The sequence below is a fragment of the Lonchura striata genome, chromosome 2 (genome assembly GCF_046129695.1).
Source record: "Lonchura striata isolate bLonStr1 chromosome 2, bLonStr1.mat, whole genome shotgun sequence".
In the NCBI taxonomy this organism is placed as follows: Eukaryota; Metazoa; Chordata; class Aves; order Passeriformes; family Estrildidae; genus Lonchura; species Lonchura striata.
In genome coordinates, this window is record NC_134604.1 from 104,647,983 (window position 1) to 104,672,651 (window position 24,669).

The window sequence follows — 24,669 nt, forward strand, 5'->3', positions numbered from 1 at the left end:
ATTCATGTTTTGCTGGTGAAGAATCCACATGGAAAGGTATTAAAAGTGGAAGCAGTGCCAAATGCTCTCTGATGTAAAAGGTATCAGAAAATCTAGTTCAACAAGCTCTTTCCTGGTGTATTTAAATTGTGCACAGATGCATGTGGGCTGCCAGGGGTCTCCTGCAGAAAGGTCTGACACAGAGTGCCAGAGGGAGGAGCGGGTCTGTGAGCAGCCTGAGCTCAGCCTGCATTCATGGTACTTTAGCCATGCAGTGCTGAGCCTCGGGCCTCTGAGCTCAGTGGTGGCATGCATACAGCCGAGTCAGAAAAGAGCATGAGCTTCATCTGCTCCATCCCTTGTGTTCCCAGGGACAGTGTGGACATAGCCTGAATCCAAATAAAAGCATGCTGCTGAGGTTTTGGGTAAGTTCCTGAGAATCACGATATTGTACATGCTGAAAACAGTCTTAATGTGACATCTACTAAACCATAAGTATCAGGAGGTAGTAAAGAAGTGGGACTCAGAACAATGTGCAAGAGATAAGCAATATTGTGGTTAGGAAAAGGAAGACATAATGGTTGAGAGAATGCAGAAGGAATTTGCAATTAAAGAAAAAGAACCAAAAATCCTGGAAGGTTTACTGATTACATTATGATATTTGTGAAGAAAACTTATAATTTTGCGTAAAATGGTGAAAACACAGCAGAATAACTGTCTAATGCTTGCAGAAATGTCAGATTTTTAGAAAGTAAAAATGTCTTCTGCTAGATCAACTGCTGGAAAAGAAGATTGATTTTGGATATGTGATGTCTTAATCAAAGGAAAGTTTTGAAGTCTTTCCTATTATTGTTTTTTTTCTGAAAAGTTGTTTTTTTGTCCATGTATAATAAAAATAGGTGCTAAAAATCTACTCAGTGATCATCAAAAAAAATTTAGTCAGTTAAGTGGAAAAAAATCCTGTCTAATTCTTGGAAAAGTACTAGAAGTGAAACAGTGACATTGTGAATTGCTTTCTTTTGAAGGTCTTTTAAAAATAAATTAGACAAACACGCAGCCTATCTATCCAAGGCACATTAGTCAGTCTTTCTAGTCTTATTTGGAAATTCACTTAATGGTATGGTTGAACTCTGATTTTCAAAGACATGTTCATGTGAGAGTTCCTTATTTTCTTTTCCCCTTTAACTAATAGCTGCTACTTGCTGATTTCTGTGAATTTTGCTGCTATCTAAAGGAAATTAAATGTTTAGTAAAAATTTAATGCTGTAATCTATATGCAAGAACTGGAATACTGCTAAATTATTTCAAGTTGTTCCAATAAACCTGTGAAACACTGATAATTATGCAACCAAATCCATCAAAGTGATAAGGTTCTTGCTGAATGTACAGATTCTCATGTGAAAGTCAGTATGTTGCAAAGGAGGGAGTGAGCAGATTTTCACAATCAAATTTCCAGATTAAAAAAACCCAAAGAAACCAACAAGAAACATCGCTGAAAGGCAAAAATGAAACTCTGAACATAAAGTGAACTAGTACAGAAAATTCCAGAAGAAGATGTATGATAGAAGAAAAGCCAAAGGAAGGGTCAAAAAAGTAAACATGTTTTGTTTTATTTTATTTATTTCTTAGATGAGTGCTTCTGTGTTCTATGAGATAGAGGGAAACACATGAAGGGATTTCTGTTAGTGCTTGAAGAACAGCTTCTCCATTATTTTAAGACTCCACTCACCAATTTGGTTTTGTTATTTTAAAATCAAAAAATATATGTATCTTATACTGCAGATATCTTGACTGATTATAAAAAGCAGATATTTCCAATATAACTTATAATACAAAAAACTGCACATATATATGTATATATATATATATATATATATATATATATATATATAAAAGAAGGAACCAAAATATGGGTTTGTGCTCATAATGAAACTCTTGCAAACTCCTGACTCTCTTCTGTCTTTACCAGCTGAGACTCATGAATTTTAGGGTAGTTTGCCCTAAAGACTAAGACTTTTGACTGCATGTCACAATTACAACAGTGAGAAAGCTCATGTAGAAAGACCTGTCAGAATCCTTTTGTTCTAGACCACTGCAGCCTTTTCCTATGTTCCTCTGCTGAAAGCAACACAGCAGTGTTTGATACATGGATAAGGCACTGCCAAACCTTACCTCTGTCTAGATAAATAATATATTATAACTGAAGGTCTAAACTTCAGCAGCAGGTACCAGCTTTACATCAGCAGGTACCCAAGACATCACAGAAATGGACTTGTAGTAGAATCTTCCCTTTGATCAATGTCCTTCATTCCTTGCAGCTTCAGTGCACGTCCCATTACCTTGCTCCCTTAGCTCCGTGAGAACAGGCCAGGGGTCTGGCATAGACCCCCCCCAGGCACAAGACAACTTTCAGTGAGGAAACTTCTCACCTTCACCATGTGCTAATCAGGTGAAGCACACACAAGCACTGCTGATTTTTGATTGTCATACAGAATTTTGTGACTAGGAGCTGTGGTTTGTGCACAGGATTGGACACAATAATCATCAAGATGTGTGTGCTTTTAAGCACCTTTTCCAATAAGAATCAAAAATTTTATCCTATTTTCAGTGTCAGTGTTAATTAAAGAAAAAAATTGTGTTATATATATCCCAATCACTCAAGATTGTAATCTGATTACACCAGATTGTGTGGTACCCCATTGCTCATGGCTGATTAAAAGCAGCTCAGACACATACATTACGTAGACTCAGTGTTTTCTTAACTTTCAGGAACCACAGACTTGTGTTACATGTGCCATTGCTGATTCTGTCTTTGATGGTTATTGGGACTACTGCTTTGGACTCTTTGATGCTAAAGTCTGTGTCCTGGAGCCACTGAATAATAAAAGCAAGTCTGGGGTTAGACCAGAACTACCTGGATTCCCTGATGTGCATACAGACATTCTAGTTTTCATCTTGTGGCTGAGGATCAAACTGGGCATGGAGACACAGAGAGAACTCTGTTATGTGATGGGAGGTTGTATTTGATGTACACATGCTACTTTTGTTTCAACCTGTACTGCAGTTTGTCTAAGCCAAATGAAATCTCCTGTTTTAACTATGGAATGAAACCTTATCTCTGCATAGAAGAAAATTTAATTTCTCAGCATTTTACAATACCTGTAGTTTAAGAAACTACTTTGCATATTTTGAATAACAACATGGTACTTTAGTGGTTTATGGTTGTTTCAGTTCATAAAGCATAATTTAAAAGTGAAATTTCATTGGGAATATTAAAGCTCAACAAATTTTTCATGGGGGAAAGAGTAGATTTTAATTTCAATTAGCCATTACTGGTGTTAACATTTTATTCACTGTAGGTTATTTTGTATTTCCTCTCATATTAGCCTGTGATTGTGATCTCTCTGAGAAAATATATTTCCTTGTGTCAGACTTACTGTAATTTCTACCTTTTATGAGACAAATCTGGCTTATAGCAAAGGCTATTAGAAACCTTCTTTTCCCACTCTGCAAACCCAGAGAATTTTATACTGCTCTGTAGTGCTGCAAGAACAATGCTCCAGAGAGGCGTGAGGTGGCTTCGAGTCAATCATGCTAATTGTTTCTGCATTTTGCTAAGCTACTGCTATCTTCAGTTGCAATTAACATGACATCTGGCAAAGCACTGGGCTGGAACATTGATTATTCTAATGTTTCTCATTAGTAATCATTAATAACAAATGAATAATTAAACCAATTATCAATTAACCTTTGGCTAAGGTTTTTGACACTATTTTTCCTCTGTAGAGACTCACGGCGTGTACTGTTTCACTTGCTCTGATGTTCACTTCATCTCCCATAGAAGATAAAATTGTTTCTCATTCTCTGAAGCAGCATAATACATACACTCTGCTTCACCAGCACAACAGCCAATGTGCTCTATTCACTGACACTGCATTTGTATTCTATTTCTATAAGCATTGTGTGATTTCTTCAACCTAAGTGCTTACTCACACAAGGATATAAAGCTCTGCTTGTGTGGGCATGGGTAGGTAGACCATATAAAGGGTGAGGAAGGCTAGCTGATAACTTGGCAGTGGTTATGCACTGTAACCTAAGTGCTACCTCCCAAAAAGCCTCTCTCTTCCTCCAAGAGATTAGGAGGGAACATTTATTTCTTACCTGCAACACCTTTCCTGAGAAACTGTTTCTGGTGAAAAACGGCTGTGATTTTGTGATGTGTGGCTTAGCCAAATGAATTTTGCTTAGCAAAATGACTCAGCTTCCTATAATTTGCTATTCTCACATGTATATAACAGCTAAGACTACAGAAATACCATGCTCAGGTGCTCCACGCTGCTTATTTTTACAAATAAAATGTCACTGGGGTACATCTGCAAAGGCAATATAGTGGAAGGGGTAAAAAAGCAGAAAGATTACTTGTGGCTTATTAACTTTGTTGCCTCTTATTACTGGCATTCCTGATGATTATATCCTCCATAAATGGTATGAGCACCTGAGGAAGCACATATATATTCATGCTTACAGTTTTCTGGCTAGAGTTAGGCGCTTGTACTTCCTGGAGTAAAGAACTGTATTTAATAACCCACAGATGACAAGCTGCCTACACAATCAGAGCCCAGCTTTCATCTGTTCTTGTGTTAAAGATGATCTTCAGGCAGGTGAGGGACACCTGGGAAGACAGATGTAGAGTGGGAGAGAGAGCTCACTGTACCACTGAGCACCTGGGGTGCATCAGAGCACACTCAGGACAGATCTGCCTTCTGTCAACCCCAGAACAACCTCTGTGAACACAACTGGTGGCACTAGTCGAGGATTGCTCTGAACTACACCCTGTTCCTCTTGCCCTAAGAGATTGTAGGAATTCAGACTATTCCCAAGTATACCCTTCACATTTGCTTCAGAAGGGATTCATGACAAATGAGAAGCCTTTGTAATGTTTGTCCAGTACCCACCTATTATACCACATTGTTATACTGGACCTGGATATTATGGCTCTTGAGGAGTTTTGAAAAGGAAGAAGAAATCAATCTTTAGCCAGAATCTAAATGCTGAAGCTGAAAAGACAGCTGTCAAAAGGAAATACTGACTTGCTAAGCTGCTCTGCATGGCTGAGTCTGAAATGTCAGTAGAAAACTGTTCTTCTTTTCTGCTCATGGATGAGGAGGAAGCAGTATGATGATGATCTGCTACTGAGTCACAACTGCTGGGAAGATGGTACAATGAGTAAGGAACTTAAATTTCTCTTCAAAAGCAGTGCTGACTGCTTTACACACCAACAGGCACTGCCCAAAGTGACTGATATTTAGGAAAATGGATGAGTTCTGAGATTTTTTAAATCTCCTACAAAAATTCAAGATTTAGGTCCTTAAAGATATTAGAAAGAGGACCTGCAAAACTACCCCAGCTTAGACTAATGAAATGCTCCTGTGTGGCATTGCTACATGTTGATGTGGCACTAAGGGATATAGCTTAGTGTTTGGCAGAGCTGGTTTTATGACTGAATATAGTAATCTTAAGGCGACTTTTCCAGCCAAAGATTCTATGATTCTGTGATTCAGGTACAAACGAGCATAGGAAAACTGGGCATTTCTCTTGCCATTTATAAAGCCTCAAGCAAACAAAAAAAAGGAAGAAGTTTTGCCCACCATTTTAAAATCTAGTATGCCTATGAAACATGAATCAAACTCCTATAAATACAAACATATGCAGAGCCACAGGCTTTACTTTGTCAGAGAAAACTGAGAATCAATGCTAACCTGTGCACAATTCTTCAGGTTGCTAAGTGCCTAATGCCTGAAGCTCTTTTGTATCCTTAAGACTTCTTATTTATCAAAGAGTAAAATACAAGCTTCTGAGCATATTTAATGTGAATACTGAATTAAAAAAAAAAAAAAAAAAGAGACAATATTAATGACCTTTCTTTATTTTCTTCAGGGAGGGAGAATTTTTTCCCTAGAAATTCCTCATTTCTAAATATGGCTAAACTACCATATGCTTTTTCTGGTAAATGTTAGGGCTCTTCTGCATCCCTGCTTTAGGATATGAATCAATATAGCTCATGTAATTTTTCTTTTAAAGTACTCACTGACTAATTTACATGAGATATTTCAGGCTGTGGAATTTTTATGAAGAATCTGTTAAGCTTCTTGCTGACATTTGATTAATCACTTGTTTTTGACAAGAATATTGGCTAATTCTGTCAATGTGACAACAGATATGGTCAAATATCGATGCCACTGTTGGTGCAAAAAACTCTTAAATAATTTAATGATCAAGAGAAAGAAACTAATATATCTAAAACAATTTTACTTCCATCTAAACTAGACATTAATGAGTAAAATATGGTCAAATGGCTCATTTGGCAATACATTTAATATCCTTTGTTCTATGGGAACTTTAAGATGTATACAGAAAATAGATCTACAGAATAGGTCTATGGAATCTGATGTTCCTGGTCTGTAACAGGATAATGTCTCTAATTGGGCAAACAATGAGTGTCTGCTTTTCAAGAGTTCAGGAGGCCAGATTGTTCAAATGTTATTAAACCTGAATAGAAATGACTGTGTCCCACCTTGAAATGGTGTAAATGGCTACAGAGCATGCAAAGCAGAAGATCTGGCACATTTTAGTCATATGCTCCTCTGCTCAGCCAGCTTGTAGTCATTTTGATTCATTGCTTTCAGTAATCTTCAGTATTTCAATCTTTGTAACCACCCCAGGAGTAGAGCTCAGATTGCCTTCAGATCTGTGTTTAATGTGAAGGCCTTAAGAGGATGCCATACATCATGACAATGACAGGAGACCCTCTGGAAATGTAACGGGATGTGTTTTGCTTGCAGACATGGTTAAAGAGACTGTAACTGTCAGATGAAGCACAAAAGAGAGGAAGATAAGAGCAGTCACTCTGTCTGTCTCTCCAAATGATGTTTGAACAGGAAAAAATACTGATCTTGTGAAAGGAAATTGTTTGTTTCTTTACAGCTCTGAGGAATGAGTTGAGTGACTAAAAGTCTGTATCAAGTACTTAGAACACAGTGATGGGGAACACAGGAGTGTAGAATTTTCTTTTTCTTTTCTTACTCTTTCTCCATCCCCTCTCTCATGCACAGACACACATACTAACTACTTCCTCTATCTCCTTTTTCCTCCTTTTAGGTTCTTCCTGACGTTCCACTTAGTTTATTCCTATTATACAGCTGAGGGCAGGAAAAGAGAGAATTAACACAGGTCCCACCAATGTAGTAAACATATTAAAACTGAGTTGATACAGAATTCAATAATGAGAACAGCAAACAGAACTTCTTGCCAAAAGCTGAAACCTCAATGTTCAGCTGAAGAAAAGATAAAATAAAGTAAATAAGAAAAGATAAAATAAAGTAAATAACTACCTTCCCATGATACAAAGTTAAGAGCAAGATTCTTGGTGCTGTTGTACTTTTATCCAGTTTTGGCTGCAAGATACTAATGATATTCTTGATTTTGTATATAAAATAAACACTTTCTTCATATCTTATTTTAAATATTAGGGAATGATATTTGAGCAAAAGTAATACTAAAGATGTGAAGTATCAGCAAAGTCCTGCAAGAGTATATTTCTTTCTGAGGACATTAATAGCTTTAGTGTGTGCATTGCATATTGCATAAAATTACAAAAATTCAAGTAACATAAAACTGACATATAAATTGAACATTTTGTCCTCACACTGTTGCAAAAGATGAAGCTGGGGCCTCAAGTTATCCCTTATACTGGCTCTGTAAACACATAGAGTGTTTCAGAAATCATGTGGAAGAGTATAAGTGAGGATCACATTCTGCATAGTGATTCTTCAACTTCAAGGGTCAAAAGATCAAATATTTATTTTGCATCTGGGCCTTTCAGCTGAAAATGGGTGGCAGGTTCAGAATTATGTGCTTGGATCAGGAGGGAGATACTTAGATTGTTTCTATCTGCACTCTCACAAACAGCCACACTGTAGAATATCAAGTTTTAGCTTTACTTTCCTACCTTGTACCTTGAGATAGTTTTGACTTATTTTATATTCAGTGATTTTCCTATAAATTAAGATCGTAACTCTTTCCTGCATATTAAATCTGGTACATCCTAGTCTGTGTTCTGTCAAAAAGGGTATCTACTGCTGATTTTAATGCTTCCAAAAAGGGTGGTTAATGTATACATTTTCTTATTACAGTACTTTATGAGCAGGAGAAAAGAAAAAAAAATAGGAATGCTTTCTTTTCCTTGGTCACTTCAAATATTCTTGTAGCACTTTTCCAATAGCAATGACCATAGCAATACATAAACTGAGTTCCCCACAGTTTCAGGTTTCCAGATTTATTCCACTGTTTCCTACAACAGCAGAGATCAACTAACACTCTTATGGTCTCGTACTTGTTCATTCCAGCTCAGTGAACTTAGCAGGAATGCATGGCATACTTTCTATTGGACTCTCAAGGATTGTCCACATGTTCAAGAATTTTCATGCACATAAGGTTACAGAACATGAAGGACCTCTTCTTTTCTACAGGCTCCATTCTTTAACACTCATGAGTTTTCTGTTAAAATAACATCTAGGAAAAAGGTTGCATTTTTTCAGAACACTTCACAGTATGATGTAGTTATATTTGACAAAATTACATTGTTAAAGCTATAAAAATGTTATTGCATACAAGTTTTAGTCTTAGAAGAGCAAATGCAAAGGAAAGTTCTATCTTCCTGAGAGATGTCTTCAGAAATAGAATGTGAAAATAGGGATTTCAAACTCCATTAGATATTTTTACAGTCATGACATAGATAATCGAAGAAATTTAAAAATAATATTTTATAACCAAATATGGAAGAAACAATCACAGGTAATCCTTACCTGCTTTTATCTAGTGCCTCTTTATGTACATAAATTCTTCACTTAGACTTGGCAGAGTAGCTCTACAGATGAATAAGTAATATGAAAGATAACCAGTCTATGAACTGGATCTAGTGACTTGCATTTAACTTGTTCCCCTTCTACCACTTCTTTTTCTACACCCTTTTCTTTTCCAAAAGGGTTAAGATTTGCCATTTATAACACTTGAATTATATCCATTTCCCATTATTAAGCTGATCTGACAAATATCCTTTATTTCAGCAGACCTTATTATATGACCCCAAGTGCCTTGTAGTACAAAAGGTGTTCTGCTCTTGGCACTCACTGAAATAGAATGGCACACAGGCAGAACATCACTGCAGGGTGCTCAGGAACCTAAGCTGTGCATCCACACCACACATCGTGTCCATGCTGAGGTCTTGTGGAAAGCCTGGCAGCTGTGCAGCTTTGCAAGGTGATGCTGCAGAGGAAGGCAGGTCTTCCTGCCCTGCATCAGAACATTTACCTTTTCTCTCTCTCCTGGTTCAGGTCAACCCAGGACATTCTCCCACTGAACCTTCCCATCTATGTAAATGAAATGAGCACAGGTGGTGATGTGGAACTTAAGGCCATGAAATTTCAAAAGTAAAATAATTTAAAAGTCTCCCACATTTAATACCACTTGACAATGGGGGAAAGAATGGATTTTTAGGATACTGAAAGGAAGAAAAATGTGAAAAAGAAAAATATGCCATCACAGAGGCATTACCAGCCTCTCTCCTTGGCCCAGCTTTGTCCAGCAGCATGTCCCTCTTCAGAGCCATTGGGGTTTGGCTCTGCTGGTGGGAGCTCCAGCAGCTCCTCACAGGGACCATCCCTGTGGGCCCTGCTGCCTAAAACCTGACCGTGCCACACCAATACAGACACGTAACAGAAAACTCACTAAAACACACTCTTTTCCCTCTCACCCAAAAGAAACAAAAAAAATCTTTATCTGTCTAAATCCTTAGAGAAAGAGGTAGGTTAAATAAAAAAAAAAACAATTGTGAAGATTTTCTGCAGGCTGTGCTAGTGTACTGGCTAAAGCCAGCCTGGGCTTCACTTGGGTTAGTCCCCATGAGTTCCTTGAAAAAAGGAAATAAAAGAGCTGTTAGACCACCTAAATTAATTTATGTTATATTTAAATTTCTAATACTACTTTCTGTCATTTATGCCAGACTCCTTCCTACCAAGGGAAAAGACAAGGAAAAATAAGTACTTTTCTCTTAGTTATTTTCCAAGTAGGCATTTTTTATTGATTCATTCAAGTGTTACATATTTATTGCAAATTGATACATGATCTAAGCCTCTCAAGTAAAGCAGAGTAACTTTATTTCATGATCTCTTCTTATCAAGATGAGACAACCAAAATTGATTAAATTTCAGAATTAATGTCAATCCCATCCCTAGCTGTCACATACACACTGGCTCTGAGAAAGCAAGTTTCACACCAGACTAGAAAAGTAATTAGGGAAATACAGAATATTCTGCTTTCTGTCATATATGACTGCTGCCATATTTAGAATGTTTAGTGAAGTGCATAAAATACTCTGTGAAACAAACAGCTCTTTTTAAAATTTGCATCTTTTCAATTCTATGTCTATTTCCTGTACAATTATGTTTGAACAAAATTCTGAAAACACATTTCATTTGTAGGAAGTAGATGCAGAGTTTGTTGTAATGAATCACAAAAGACTGCATTACTATATTACATAATAGACACCTCTCAACCTACACTGCCATCTACCTTAAATATGCAAATATTTGTTTTAAAATAATTGTTTTTCTAATGAAAGTGAAACTTCTCTGTAACAGCAAATATTAAAGCACCTACAGAAGCACAAGAAATGTGAAATGCTGAATATAAAAACATTATGCAGCCTGCAGTGACAATAAGCTTCATTGCACTAGCTCCTCTCAGCTGAGACCTCATTTAGAGTACTGCATACAGCTCTGATATCCTCAGCACAAGAAAGACATCAACATGTTGGAGGAATTCCAGAGAGGGGTCACCAAGATATTTTGACCTCTTGTATGAGGATAGGCTGGGAGAATGAAGCCTGGAAAATAACCTTCAAGGTGACCTAATTGCACCCATACAGGACCTGAAGGCAAACTATGAAAGAGACAAAGAGGTACTTTTTACAAGAACATGTAGTCACAGGACAAGGGGAGTGGATTAAACCTAAAAGAGAGTAGGTTTGGGTGAGATATTTGGAGGAAGCCAGTTCTTTCCTTGCAGTGTAGCTGCAGAGACACTGACACAGGTTGCCCAGAGAAGCTGTGGATTCTGCATCCCTGGAGGTGTTCAAGGTCACACTAGCTGGAGCTCTGAGAACCTGGCCTCCCCATGGCAGGGAAGTTAGTATGAGATAATCTTTAAGGTCCTTTCCAACCCAAACCATTTTGTGATTCTATGATTCTGTGATCTTCCATTCATATCAATAAATAATAGACAAATACAGAAGCTCTCGGGACATTGAAGAAAAGCTACAGTTTCTGGCAACAAGCTATTAAAATCTAACAAGAAGATACTATCTACTAATCTAGCTGTAGCATCTACTACTTTAATATAAAATACTGTTCAAGACCCTCTTAAGCTTGAGTAAATCATGCTCGGATGACAATCATGCACAAATCACAATCCAAAAGATTTTACCAATTCTTTTGCCTGCATGGGAAATAACTATAATCCTCCTCTTTTAATATGATTACTTGCTGTGCTTTTGATAGAATAAACAATGCACAGCTAAAGGGTAGCAAGATGCTTTTTTCCTGAATATTTACTCACTTTGTCTGTAGAAATATTCAGAGAATAATTGCTTGTGAGATCCCTCAAGTGCCAATTTCAAAGCCAATCATGAGCTGTGTAGTATAAATATCAAGAACACAAATTTATAGCTGAAGCAATATGTCTGAATTGTTCCTTCTCTATTTTAAATTCACACATTGTTTTCCATTTTCAATTGGAATTTTAGGTTTTTTGTAAAATCTGTTTGAGTTGAAAGAAGTAGAAATATCTCTGATTAAGGAATATATGTTGGGAGCTACTTAACAAGCAAAGACTGAGTAAGAGCTCTACACTTCCTCTACGTTGTGTTTCCTGAAGGCACTTCTGATTCCAGTCTCCCAGAGCCTTTTGAATTCCTCATTTCTTATGTATAATGGAGAATCTATATGTTCCTCAGATTAGTCTTACATAAACAAACTCATAAAAAATGATGTATTTTGTTCTTTCATTCTTTAGCCTTTCTGTAATCAAGAATTTTTAAAATAAAAAGCTCCCTCCAATCTTTCAAATTTTTTTTTTTTTTTGCTTTAATTCCAGGTGCCACCACACTCTTTCTGGTTACAGGTGTTTGAGGCATATGAGGCATATGCTATCATCTCATAAGGAAAATAAAAAACTTCATAAAGAGTTTAAGATAGCTAATGCTTGTATTTTGTAGAAATTTTTTCCTGACAAACATTTTTTGTGTTAGCAACTTTCCTGCTATTTTGAGTTCTGCTTTTTCTGCCTTCTTGTTAGGCCTACCTGATTTTCCCTGTAATTGTCCTGTATAGTCTGTGTTACAGAAAAATGCCCTGAATTAGAGTTTCAAAGATATCAGTAATTACACTACTTCTATTCAGTTTCATTGCATCAATATATTTTACTTCAGCCTTGCAGCATGGTCTTCTTTATCTTTGTTCTGATTTTTTAAAAAAATAATCAAAGACCACTCTGGCTGGAGATTACCTGCCAGAGGTAGGTACTGAATGCAGAGTAAAACTAAAAGCCAACCTTCTTGCCTTAGGAAGGTGGGGAAAGGGGTTCTGGAGTTCTTCTCCCTTTCTAGTTTTGGGCCCTGGTGGCCTGCACTATGCCTCCTCCTTTCCTGTCTCCCCAGTGGGGCCTGAATTACCTTCCTGTTCAAAGAACTCTCTTTTCTCTTTCCACACCAGACCTACTCATACAGTAGTTATGAGTAAAAGAGGAAAGCCCAGGCTTCAATGAAGGTGCTTAAAGGCATTTACTCAGGTTGCAAAAGGCCAAATGTTAAATGTTTTAAAAGGTCAAGAGTAAAAAGACCCAGAGTTGTGAATCCTGCTTACTTCTGCGAACAAAGCTCCTTCTGTCTGAGTGTGTCAAAGAGTAAACAGAAAAGCCAGATAGAACACAAAGCAGTATGAAACACAATTTTAATGTATATGCCAACAGTGAGCCATGGGATTGGGAAATGGAGACTGTTGAGTATATTACTTTGCTGGGAAATGGAGAGAATTTTTGGACAGGGAATTCAGTCCTTCAAAATATATATTTCAGAACCCAATGGAAATGAAAAGGCCATGCCCTGCAGATGTACACATTTCCTGTCACAGACAACAGCTGGTTCCTGATGGGAATTCATTCCCAGTGGGAAAAATGGTCAGGTAGAATGTGGAGAGCAGTCCCAGGAAACTAGTCAGTAATGCCATATATTTTAGGACAAAGCATGTAAAATAACCAGCTTCTAGATTATAAAAACAAGGTAAATAAAAGAAAAATATTACCAAAGGTACTTAAGGTCAGAAACTTCTCACTATGAGGAGGAGCAGCTGAGGGAGTAGGGAGTCTCAAGGAAGACCTCACTATCCTCTACAACTAACTGAAAGGTGGTGGTATTGATGCCTAAACAGTTTTTTTAGTTCTTTACATCTTTTTCATATATTTGTAGCCTTGTAGATTTTTAAAACATAGTTTTATGGTTTCTAGTGCTTTTCCTGCCCTTTCTCACAATAAACTAACCCTTATTGACACATTCTTGAAATTCTGTTTAGTCTTGTTCTTAAGAAGAGAATTCCAGACAAGAACATCTGTTTTCTGCCAGAACTTAAGAAATATAACAAGAAATGGAGTGAAGAAGCTCCTGGACCAACTCCAAGGGGCAGACCCAAGGGTGGATTACTGGGGCAACTGATCTCCTATTGGATATACCTGCCAGATATACTAGTTAATTGATCTTAAAAAACCCCGTAAAAATCCTTTATCACGCATGTGCAGAGACACATTTGTGTACCTGAAAGCTTTCTCTAAAAAATTGCTTTTTTATCTTACCACTTTAGCACTTTTGCAAGTTTTGTCTTTTGAATCCAGGCAATAGCAGCAAAGAAGGAACTGGACACTTTTTCCAGGAAAGTGTAACAGGACAAGAGGAAATAAACTCCAGATACAACAGGGAGGTCAGGCTGGACACCAAAGATAATTTTTTCACTGGAAGGGCTGTTAGGCACTGGAATGGGCCACCCTGGGAAGTGGTAGAGCTACTGTTCCTGAAGTGTTCAAGAAATGACTGGATGTGGCACTCAGTGCTATGGTTTAGTTGACTTGAAGGTGATTGGCCAAAGGTTAGACTCAATAATATTGGAGGTCTTTTCCAACCTTATTGATTCTATGATGTCTCCATTCTGTTTTTTTTTTTTTTTTAAAAGCTTATTTCAATGGAACTACAATGAGTGAGTACTCCACCCCTTCTTTGTCTTCATTTAAGCCTTGTTCCTAATACAAAGTATTTTGATACATGTCGTGAAGTCTTCAATCATATTTCTATTTACATTGAGACCTTGTGACAAAAAAAAAATACATTTTATGGAATATTTAAAGTGATTTTAAAAAATTATTGAGAATGCAAATGGTAAAAATTACAAAATATGTAAAAGGAGCGATCTAGTTATTTCTGCAAAGTCAGGTCTGAGTGCAGGAAATTACAGTCTTGAAAAAGACACAGGAGGGGTTAAAGTACTGGGTGTCTCTTCTTGCTGTCTCAAGAATTAATGTGCAAGTAAAAAAATCTTTAAGTTTATTTTAATGGTGTGTTTTGGATAACTTCCTATTAAAAAATATGGTGGTGCAATATATCATTAAGCCATAGTATTTTACAGCAAAGATATTTTTGCAAAAGCCAACCTGCAATTTAATCATAAATACAGTATTTCATTCTTAGTATATAAATACATTCTTTATGAAACGTACAATTCTAATTTAGAATTTTAAAAAGGCTGATTAAGTGCACACTGAAGTTAACAAATAAAAATCTTTGTCCGCAAGCACTGGGCTTTACTGCCAAGTTAGGTAAAAATGTTTAAATCAAATAGCATTTTTTTATATGTTATGTTATTTAGGACCACTTCACATCTTTTGGAAAAATGTTGTGGAAAAGACAACACATTTTTTGAAAGAATGAGTATGCATCTGGGAGGGTCTCATATGACACATCTTTAGATGAACTGCTAGAAAAATAAAATGACAGTCCATAAATAGCAGCTGCCATGGTGCAGCAGAATAATTATTCTTCCCTTTGGTATTCTGGACAAAAAAGACAAAGCCAATTCAATCTGCACTGCACTGCATTATGGCATATTGCATCCATTATTCCAAATAAGCTTGATTAAAATGTAATTAATGTGATGTTAACTTACTAATAATGTCTCATGAATAAGATATTTTATATTGTTTACTGGTACATTGCTTTTGTTTGTAATGTGTATCACAAATATACTTGATCAGTTTTATTGTATTTATTTAAATTTGTTCTACTTCCTACTTTTACTGGTAAGTAAATTTTATGTTCTCATCTTCACTTTTTGAGATCCAACCCCTCTGACAGTCTCAGAGAAAAGATGAGTCCAGGAAGGCTGGATATTCTCCAAGAAGGAAATTTTAAAGGCTCAGGAACAGGCCATGCCCACAGACTGGAAGACAAGATGTTGAAGAAGACTGGCCCAGCTGGTCAGAAAATTTTGACTGGAAATCAGGAATAAAAGGAAAGTATATGACCTTTGGAAGAAGGAGCATGCAGGAGGACTAAAATGATGTCATGAGCTTATGCAGGGAGAAAAACAGAGAGGCTAAAGTCCAAATAGAAATGTGGATTAGTGCTGTAAAGACAGTAAAAAAATATTTCTATAAATATTATAAATACAAAAGGATGGCTAAGAAGAATCTTCATCCTTTGTTGGCTGTAACAGCAATCATAGTGACAAAGGAGGTGGAGGAAGAAGCTGGGTACTCAATGACAGTCCTGCTTGGGTAATCTGATCAGCTAGGAGATGACCCACTGAGTGGACGAGGGAGAGGGTGTGGGTGTGGTCTGCCTTTAGTAAAGTTTTGACATGTTTTCTACAGCATCCTCCTGGAGAAATTGGCTGCTTGTGGCTGGGGAAGGTGCACTCTTCCCATGGTAAAAGCCTGTCTGGATGGCTGGGCCTAGAGAATGGTGGGAATGGGGTTAGCCCAAAAATAGATTTTCCAATCATTATGAATTCAAATACTTTGTTTAATTTAGTGCTATAAATAATTCACACATACATTTTGTAACTCCGAACTTCAGTTTTATTTTCCTTTTTATCCAAATTATCTGAGGCTATATGATATAAGAAAATGATGAGTCAAAAATTGTTAAGCCTAGCAAACTAATTCTCCTAATTTATTCTCATCTGGGAAAACTTTTGTATGAAAATACACCTCATGATTTGTCCATGGTCCTTGTACAATCATCTATCATGAAGATCAGAAAACCAAATTCTATTCTGTTCTTCGTACAATCCAAAAGGAAAAAAAGACACATTTATATTTGAAAGATACTTTGTAAATGTTCTGTACAAATGCCCTTCCTAAATTAATAATATCTAGTAATAATACCTCTCCATCTCAAATATGTATTAATTATCACATACAGCCATTTCAAAGCTTTTTCTGTATTCTTTGATAAATGCTGACTCTTGAATGTTGAATTGGGAAGTACTTTGCTAAAAGTTAGCTGGTTTTGAGAAGTGAGGTTTCTGATAAGCTGATTGCTCCATTATTATCCTCTGCCTCCTGCTTAATTCTCTTTTGACCATTGATTTACATCAAAAATTTGCTGATGGTTCAGAATTCTCATCTTATACTTATGACTGGTAGAAGAATGTCATACAACCTAAATCAGATTATTCATGAGAGAGATTAAATTCCTTTACATGAGAAACAGAATAGAAGAATATTACTATACTGCAGTTCTTAGAGTGCTACATCATTATGACACTCAGACCTAAAGGACATGGCAGATGATGAAAGGCAGCTGTTAATGCACTGGGTGTGGGTGTCTGTGTAAAGAAAATTTCAATTTGAATATTAAATACATTGATTGCTCAGTGCTTTAAAAATGCTTTGCACAAAAGAAACAGATATTTTGATAGGATCAGTTGTTGATGACAAATGAACTGTTCATAGCTGATATGAGTAATGGTGTCTGGCAAATCAAAACTTACATTTGATGTTGAATACATTTTTGTCCTTGCCCTTTCAGCAGCATAATTGGAGAATACTTAAATGTCAACTTGCACTTAAATATAAGTCTGAACATTTACAGTCATCTCATTTCATGCTTATTTGGCTTGGGAAAAAAAAAATATTTGCTATGAAGCTTGAGGAATGGTCTAACACTAGATAGAAAATTTTTATAAGCAGGACATAAAAAAATTAGTCTTTGAATAGGAATGAACAGTTTGGCTTTTAAGTGAAACTATGCCTAAAAAATAGTTGCCAGTGAGGTCCTCAAGTCATTGATCATTGTATCTCCTGGTAGAAGAATGCTAAGATTGTTCAAGGGTCTGTAATTCCAACCTGACATCACATTAAAGAAACTTGATTGATAATGTCACTGCTGACCCTTTATATCAAAATATTCTGTGCAGGAAGACAATTTAAAGAACATAAGATGCATACAACACCTTAAAAGGCTGGACAAACTGAAGTGACCTGTCCCACATTTTGCTGTTAAAGAAACAAAATAGGAGGAAAAAAATACCTTTTGGTTTCTCGACTCATGAGAGCAATATTCACTTTTGCTGTGGTGGTAGAGTATGGATCGGTGTCAGGGTGGTGAGCAGAGTGGTAAGACTGCAAGTGGAGATCTCTCCCTCGCTGTCTTAAGTTGTGCAAATGTCCCACTCTAAGAAATTATTCTAAAGCACAGGGCTTTCCTGAAACACAACCCAGGAGAACTGAATTTGTTTGCCTGACTCCTCAGCTGGCTGATGGATTTGATACCAGGTGAAAGCAGACTTGAAGAAGGCTGAGTAAAGTTGGGTGTTCTAATGGCAGCAGCAGCCTAAAGCTGTCTGGAATCTGTGGCTGCCAGTGCTGCCCATACCCACCACCACTTCTACTTGCACAGCTACAGGTCTGTACAAATACATTTTGGTGTGGGTGGCATTAACTTCTTCTATAACATGCCCTAATTCAGAATACTGAAGTAAGAACTAACAGCTGTATGAGTTTCTTCTGATGTTGGTTGGGGTGTTTTTTTTTGTTGTTGTTGTTTTTTTTGTTTTGTTTTCGTTTGGTTTTTTTTTTTGTTTATTTATCTGAACTGTAAAAAGAAAGCCCCATTTTTGTATTAAGCATCTTATTCATGCATTCTTTAGTAAGAATTTTCCCAAGAGAAGTTCTAAATTTGGTTTTTGAAAAATGGCATATAATGTTCACTGATGCTTCTGAAACACCTAGACCAAACATCTTCTCTAAAGAAACACTGAGTGAAAAATACAGGGAAAATAGCAAAGGATTAAGAGTAGCACTAATATTAAATAAAGAGTCTCAGATTTAGGTTAAGGTCAAGAATAATCCTTTCAAGAGTTTAGGTCATATTTGTCTGCTTTTGTTAAAATCTGGATGAGAGTGGGCAATTTGGACTGATATTGGAAAGGTCACCCTTCAGCAGCAGATTGTGGACTTATCTTTCTAAATAACTATTTTAGTATTTGTGAATGTGCTTAAGAAATTGAAAGTTTAGGTTTTAAAACAGTAAGTGGAAAACAAAATTAAATAAACACTGGCTCTCACATAGTTGAATGAAGCTCTGAAGATTTTCTAGAAATAAATCCTGAATGAAGAGCCTTGGATGGACTGAGGAGATTATACATTTGCTAGAAATTCAAGGCAACAATAAAAAGATGCTCTCAGGCTCAATAAGGCAGAACTATTGAAACAGTACCTTCAAATGTACCAGGATATGTGCTTAATATTTTCAAGTTCATGATTTATTGGTTGAACCATAGTTGATGACATTTGTGCAGCTCAATAGCTGTTCAAATAATGGGAAGAATAGGAGCCGTTTTGTCTAGCAATAAAAGGATAAATTCATTCTGGTGTTGAAGCAGCTTTAAGGCTGAGCAATAATGGAAGAGACACAGGAGAACCTAGAATATTTGTGAAAGAGGCAGTGATATTGTAGATACAGCAATGTATTTGACTGCAATATAATGTAGAAGGATTGCCCTGGAGGACTGGTAATCTATTAAAAAAGGCAACTGCAGACATAAAAATTATGTGTAGGTTGTATTACTGCAAATATCTTTTAAAGCTTTCTTTCACAAAAAGAAAGCATTTCCAGAGAGATGGATGGATAAAGAGCAGAGTGTTCAGCCTTGACAGGAATGCCACTGGTGCTTCCTCATTGCAGAGGCACACTTGGAAATGTTGCCCCCAAAGAGTATTAAATGTAAATGTAACATGTTCTCTGCTAATTTTAATTTGACAAATCAGAACTGGGTCTTTAGGCTATGCTGTACACTTTGAAGTTTCTTTTCCTCAAACCCATTTTTCTAATTTTTAATTATTAGAAACATATCATGCTCTCTCTCCCCCCTCCCCTCAAAGAGGCAAAGACATTGAAGCACCTGAAACTGCTCTAATTAAAATTTTTAATTATTCAAAAAATTCTAATTAGTTAGAGAGAATTGTGGCAGTTTTCCCCTAGCTTATCAACTGACTGTTTCATGAAGGAAGTAATGTCAGTTTTAGAAGTGGAACCTTGAATAACTAGACAGCAATGACAATGTAAAATCAGCCATCATAACGAGCATGAAAAAAATAGCAACCCAGCTAATGCACAGCTTGTACACATTTACTGGATTTTCAGAGTTCAGGCTGATTTTCTCTCTAGAAACACTGCTTGCAAGGTGCCTCTAGAGTTTTTGAAGTTGGGATGCTTTCTCCATATGGAATTCTGGGTCAACGTTTCGGGAAGTATGATGATTTCCTAATGCATGCATGAGGAGAAAAGAAAGGACATTGGAAGCTCATTAAGTACAAACTCATGGCACTGCACATCCTGTTGATCCCTGGCAGTAAAATTTAGAGATCTGATTTCAGGTCTGAGAAGAAAGTATAATGCCACTGTGATTCATGACAGATTTGCAACACCAATGAAATTACCCTTAAAGGTAAAAAATTGTTCTAACTGCATGCAGCCATGAGACAGAAAAATGACAGAGGATATGACCAAAATTAATAGCAAGAACACTTTTTTGGCACAAGCCAGATTTGAATTTGTAAAATTTTTGTTTGTGCTGTGTTTGTTATTCTGTTCCTGAATACTCTGTGGTACCTCTGACTCAAAACTTCTTGTATATATGCTCGTATGTTTGGGCTGTCTGAGTTGCCATCTCAGGAATTACACTTTATACTCATCCCAAATCCCAAAGTTCCTCTGTGGAAAACTCACTGCCTCTAGCAGACTTGGCCCTTTGCTTGAGGGTCAAATAAACACTCAGCTGGGGCATGGTGAGCATTTCACTTTTATCAGCAGAGGAGTTTTCCTCTTCTCGTACTCATGCATATAGTGGAAGGGACTTACTGCATTTTCTTCAAAACATGGAAGGATACAAGAAGAGAATCTTAAGATGCTCTAAAAGCATACAGAAATTATGCATAATTTTATCAGAATATAAAATAATTGCATACACTTGTATTTTATAATTTCTGACAGACATAAAAAGGAACTTTTGTTTTCTTTTTAAAGAGATACACAGGGCAAGAAATGTTGAACAGGTCATAAAAAAAAGAAGAAAAACTCTTCTGAGAGGAGATAAACTATATTCAGTAAAAAGTGTATACCTTTAAATTCTGAAGCCCTTGAAAAGAATTTTTAAATAAAAGTTTCATTCCACCATTTATTATTATAATTACTACTACTATAACCTGGGCTGCATTAAAATGTGCATACAAGAAAGAATAACAGAGTGAAATGCTGTCTGAGACGTCTAGTACAGTTTATAATCTTGAATCTTTCAGAAACTAGAACTGAATAAAAACAAAGCCAAACAAATCTAATGAGAACTGTTCTTCCTACTCTGTGAAGTTCCATTAAGGAATTTCTGATAACCTCCAATAGCTGAATTGACTTCCTCTCTTCCTCTCCAAATTGTTGCTAAACTAATGTATCAAAGAGGTTGATATCCTGTGGTCTTCTTGGACTTTCCTTTGTTAAGCACTTCCAACCCATTTCTACATATTCGTGATTCATGGTGGAGAAAACCTGGCTGCAAGCTTAATTCACTTCAGTGATACATATTCATTGAGGTTGGCGTAGTCTTAAAGCGCCTAAGAATCTGATGCATCAATCATAAAAAGTCAAAGAAAGTTTCAAATTATTGTGGATTCCTTGCTGTAATTTTCAAGGCAGATTCTGCTTTCTATTAAATGAGCAAATTCAATCCAAAAGATATACTGTAGTAGACAATACATAGCCAAAATCTCTTTCAGTGAAACTGTTGCATTGAGATTTTGTTCATTCCATTCTATGGTTATTTGTGAATAAAATATTTTATGTTCAGATTATCAAAACAAACTTTTCAATGAAAAACTCATAAACTTAGAGAATGTAACAATTAATATTAATAGCAAGAGAGAGGAACACTTGCTCCAGGAAAAATATTATTTGGATCAGATCTTAAAGTGAGCTGTAAATGTCCTGCACAAACAATTTATTTCTTATTGATGTTTTAAGTCTCCATGCAGCATTTTAACATTCACTAAAATGTAAATCCATAGGGGTAACATGAACTTACTATGTGGTGTACTGTATACCATAAAAGGTCTCCTAAAGGTAGCATTTTCTTTTCTTTCTTTTTTTTTCTCCAGGGATTTTGTCCTGTGGTGCCAGATTTCATCATTCATAGCTAGATTTGCTATTCAACTGGTTACTCTATAGTATATTGTATAGTATTTTACTGCAGAATTAGTTCTTGGAGACTATTAAGTGCTTCCCATCAGAGAAAGATTTTTCAAATTAATATGGATATATAATGGAATCATAGAAATATTTGGGTTAGACGGAACCTTAAAGACCATTAATTCCAACCCTCCTGCCATAGACAGGGACATCTTTCACTAGACCAGGCTGTCCAGTGTTTCACCCAGCCTGGCCGTGAACACTTCCAGGGATGAAGTGTCCACAGCTTCCCTGTGCAATCTATTATTGTGCCTCACCACCCTCACAGTAAAGAATTTCTCCCCAATATCTAATCCAAACCTGCCCTCTTTCAGTTTTAAGCCATTCACCCTTATCACCATCTGCTCTTGTAAAAAGTTCCTCTCCATCTGATGATAAATCATTAAGCATACTGCTCAAATTCACTGAATCAAATGACCTAAGACATATTTTTTTCCTTGTCACCTGCTTAAAGATAGCAGCTATCTGCTTTAAAGCTGCAGACCCAGTTTTACAAATGGAACTCTTAAAAAGGAAGTCAGTAAACCAGAATCACTCAATATATGAACCTCCTGAAATACTCATGGTGTGTGTTGGGGAGTTTGTTTCACAAACAGGACGGGACTGCTGGGATACGTTCCTTGAGCTTTTATTGCAGCATCAGCCTCAATACATGGTTGAGACAACAGGAGGATGGCAAAAGCTCGTGTACAGCCAGTAGGAGCCAAAGATTTCTTTGTTACAGAGCATTTAAAAAACTTTCTAGCCAATAACATATTGCTAAACCTTACAGGCAGTCGTTCTAGCCAATTACAAAAAGTGCACGTGCATGTACTTCATACAATGCTTGCTTGTCTTCTATTAACAATATGCAATAGTCCATTATTAAGCTCAAAACCTTCTACTACCTTGCTAAGCATATTTTCCTGCAGTCTTAAGGTTCTAAGCCAAGCCTAAAACTGAAGCTATTGTTTCATGTTCTTGCTTGCTATACTATTGTAACTTTTTTTACCTTCAGACTTTGCAGCTGCAGCTAGTTCTAATTTTCTCTGCTCTTTCTGTTTCTAAGGCCTGCATTTCCAGCTTTCTAAAAATCCTCTTACCTTTACTATTTCCCACATTTGTACCTACTTACAGCACAATAAAACTTGAAGAAAAAGTAATATATTGCAGTTAATGCAGTACATAGCTGTTTCAGCAGTACTATGTTAGATTTTTAAAATTAAAGAGTAACATTTATTGTAATATTTATTATTCCCTATGTTTATACATTGTCATGATATGCAGCTTTGTCCTTGTAGAGTTTTATAGTCTATGGTCACTCAGAACAAGGAACTATATTTTGGTTACACCAAAACTGAGGAAATATATTTTTGGGTAAACAAACTTCTCCCCAAATTTTTACAATTTAGAAAAAATATTTTCTTTTAGTTTGAATACTGAAAGCTTTCAATGGGGAAAATAACAAAATACTTCATGATAAGACTACATTAAGGATTCAATATATTTTTGTTGGAATCACAAATAAATAGTTTCTGAAAATTCGCATTCAACAAGGCATATTCAAAAATGCTTAGTTACAGCAGAATATGTTAAATAATTTTATGCATGCTATATTCATGTCCATTTCCAATTAAATTAGTACCATATAATGAAAATCAACAGAATTACTAACTCTTAGATATTGTTAAGTAGACTAGTCTATTATTTTCCTGCAATAAACTTTCATTCTAGTTAATATTTTCTGGACTTCAGTCATTTGAAAAAGCCTTTTTCTGTAAAATTTTTAATGTGCCATTCTATCTTTTCTTTCTCCCTCTCTTCACAGATCTCTTCTATGTTCACAGAATATTTCAGTAACTACTGATCCTGTGAGATGCAAGGCTATTTTATACTTTAATATGACAGGATCAATGTTATAATCCTTCAAAAGCATATTTTCTCCAGAGAGGTTACCTTAGCAATGATGAACTTGAGGCAACAGGAATGGAGAATGTACAGAAAATCAGAATAGCATATAGATGTTGGACTGAAAAAAAAAGTCTAAACCTTGTGAAGTGGAAGCAGATGAAAGATTACTTTTAAAGAAAACGGTTAAATAGATTTCCTTCAACAGTGCTGTTTGCTTGTTGCACATGTTCACTTTATTAGTTATCTTTTAGGAAAGAATAATATTTTCATTCTACTTGTTACAGCTACAAAATGACATTGGTACTTTGTTAGCTTTAATTTAATCTGAAACAGAAATAATTAACACTCTGGAATCAGCTGTCTGCATTTCATAAAAGCTTCTCAATGCCATATTAGAAGTTAATACTCTATGCTGCTGCTGATGTTCCTTCTACTGCATGGCTTTTCACTTAATGCCATGAGACATGGTTTTCAATAAAAGCAGACACCAGAAGAAATAAGATGACATAACCTTTGACATAGAAGTACAACTTCAAAAAAGGTAGGTAAATTGCAGAAGGATGGTAATCATCCTTGGCTACTTAAACCAGGCAGAAAAATAATGCTTGACTAGATAGGTCTCCAAATCCGATTCAGGATAACTTCAGAAAAGCAAAGGTCTCTTACCCTAATAGACAATTTGTGGTTAGAAGTTGCCTATGGAGAGACTGCACTGCCTATCAAGCATGCTTTTCTTCCTCTCTAGCTTGGAGAGATTCTACGAAAAACAGGACACACTATTTAAAGCTGATTTAATTTTTTTTTTTTTTTTTAGCCTTACTACTTATTATTTCTTAAGCAGCCTAGTTCAACAGGAGGCCAGCAGACTGGCCCAAGCCCAGGGGATGCTCTCTCCTTCAGCC

General features: G+C 36.3%; 1 long non-coding RNA gene across 2 annotated transcripts in view; it reads left to right on the forward strand.

Annotated features, from left to right (window-relative positions):
* Window positions 1-243: 243 nt before the first annotated feature.
* LOC116184831 (uncharacterized) overlaps window positions 244-24,669 on the forward strand; it is a 153,446-nt gene continuing 129,020 nt past the window's right edge. For both annotated transcript variants that reach the window (XR_004149515.2, XR_013342090.1), the window contains exon 1: window positions 244-404. This is a non-coding gene — a long non-coding RNA (uncharacterized LOC116184831). The remainder of the gene's footprint in view (window positions 405-24,669) is intronic.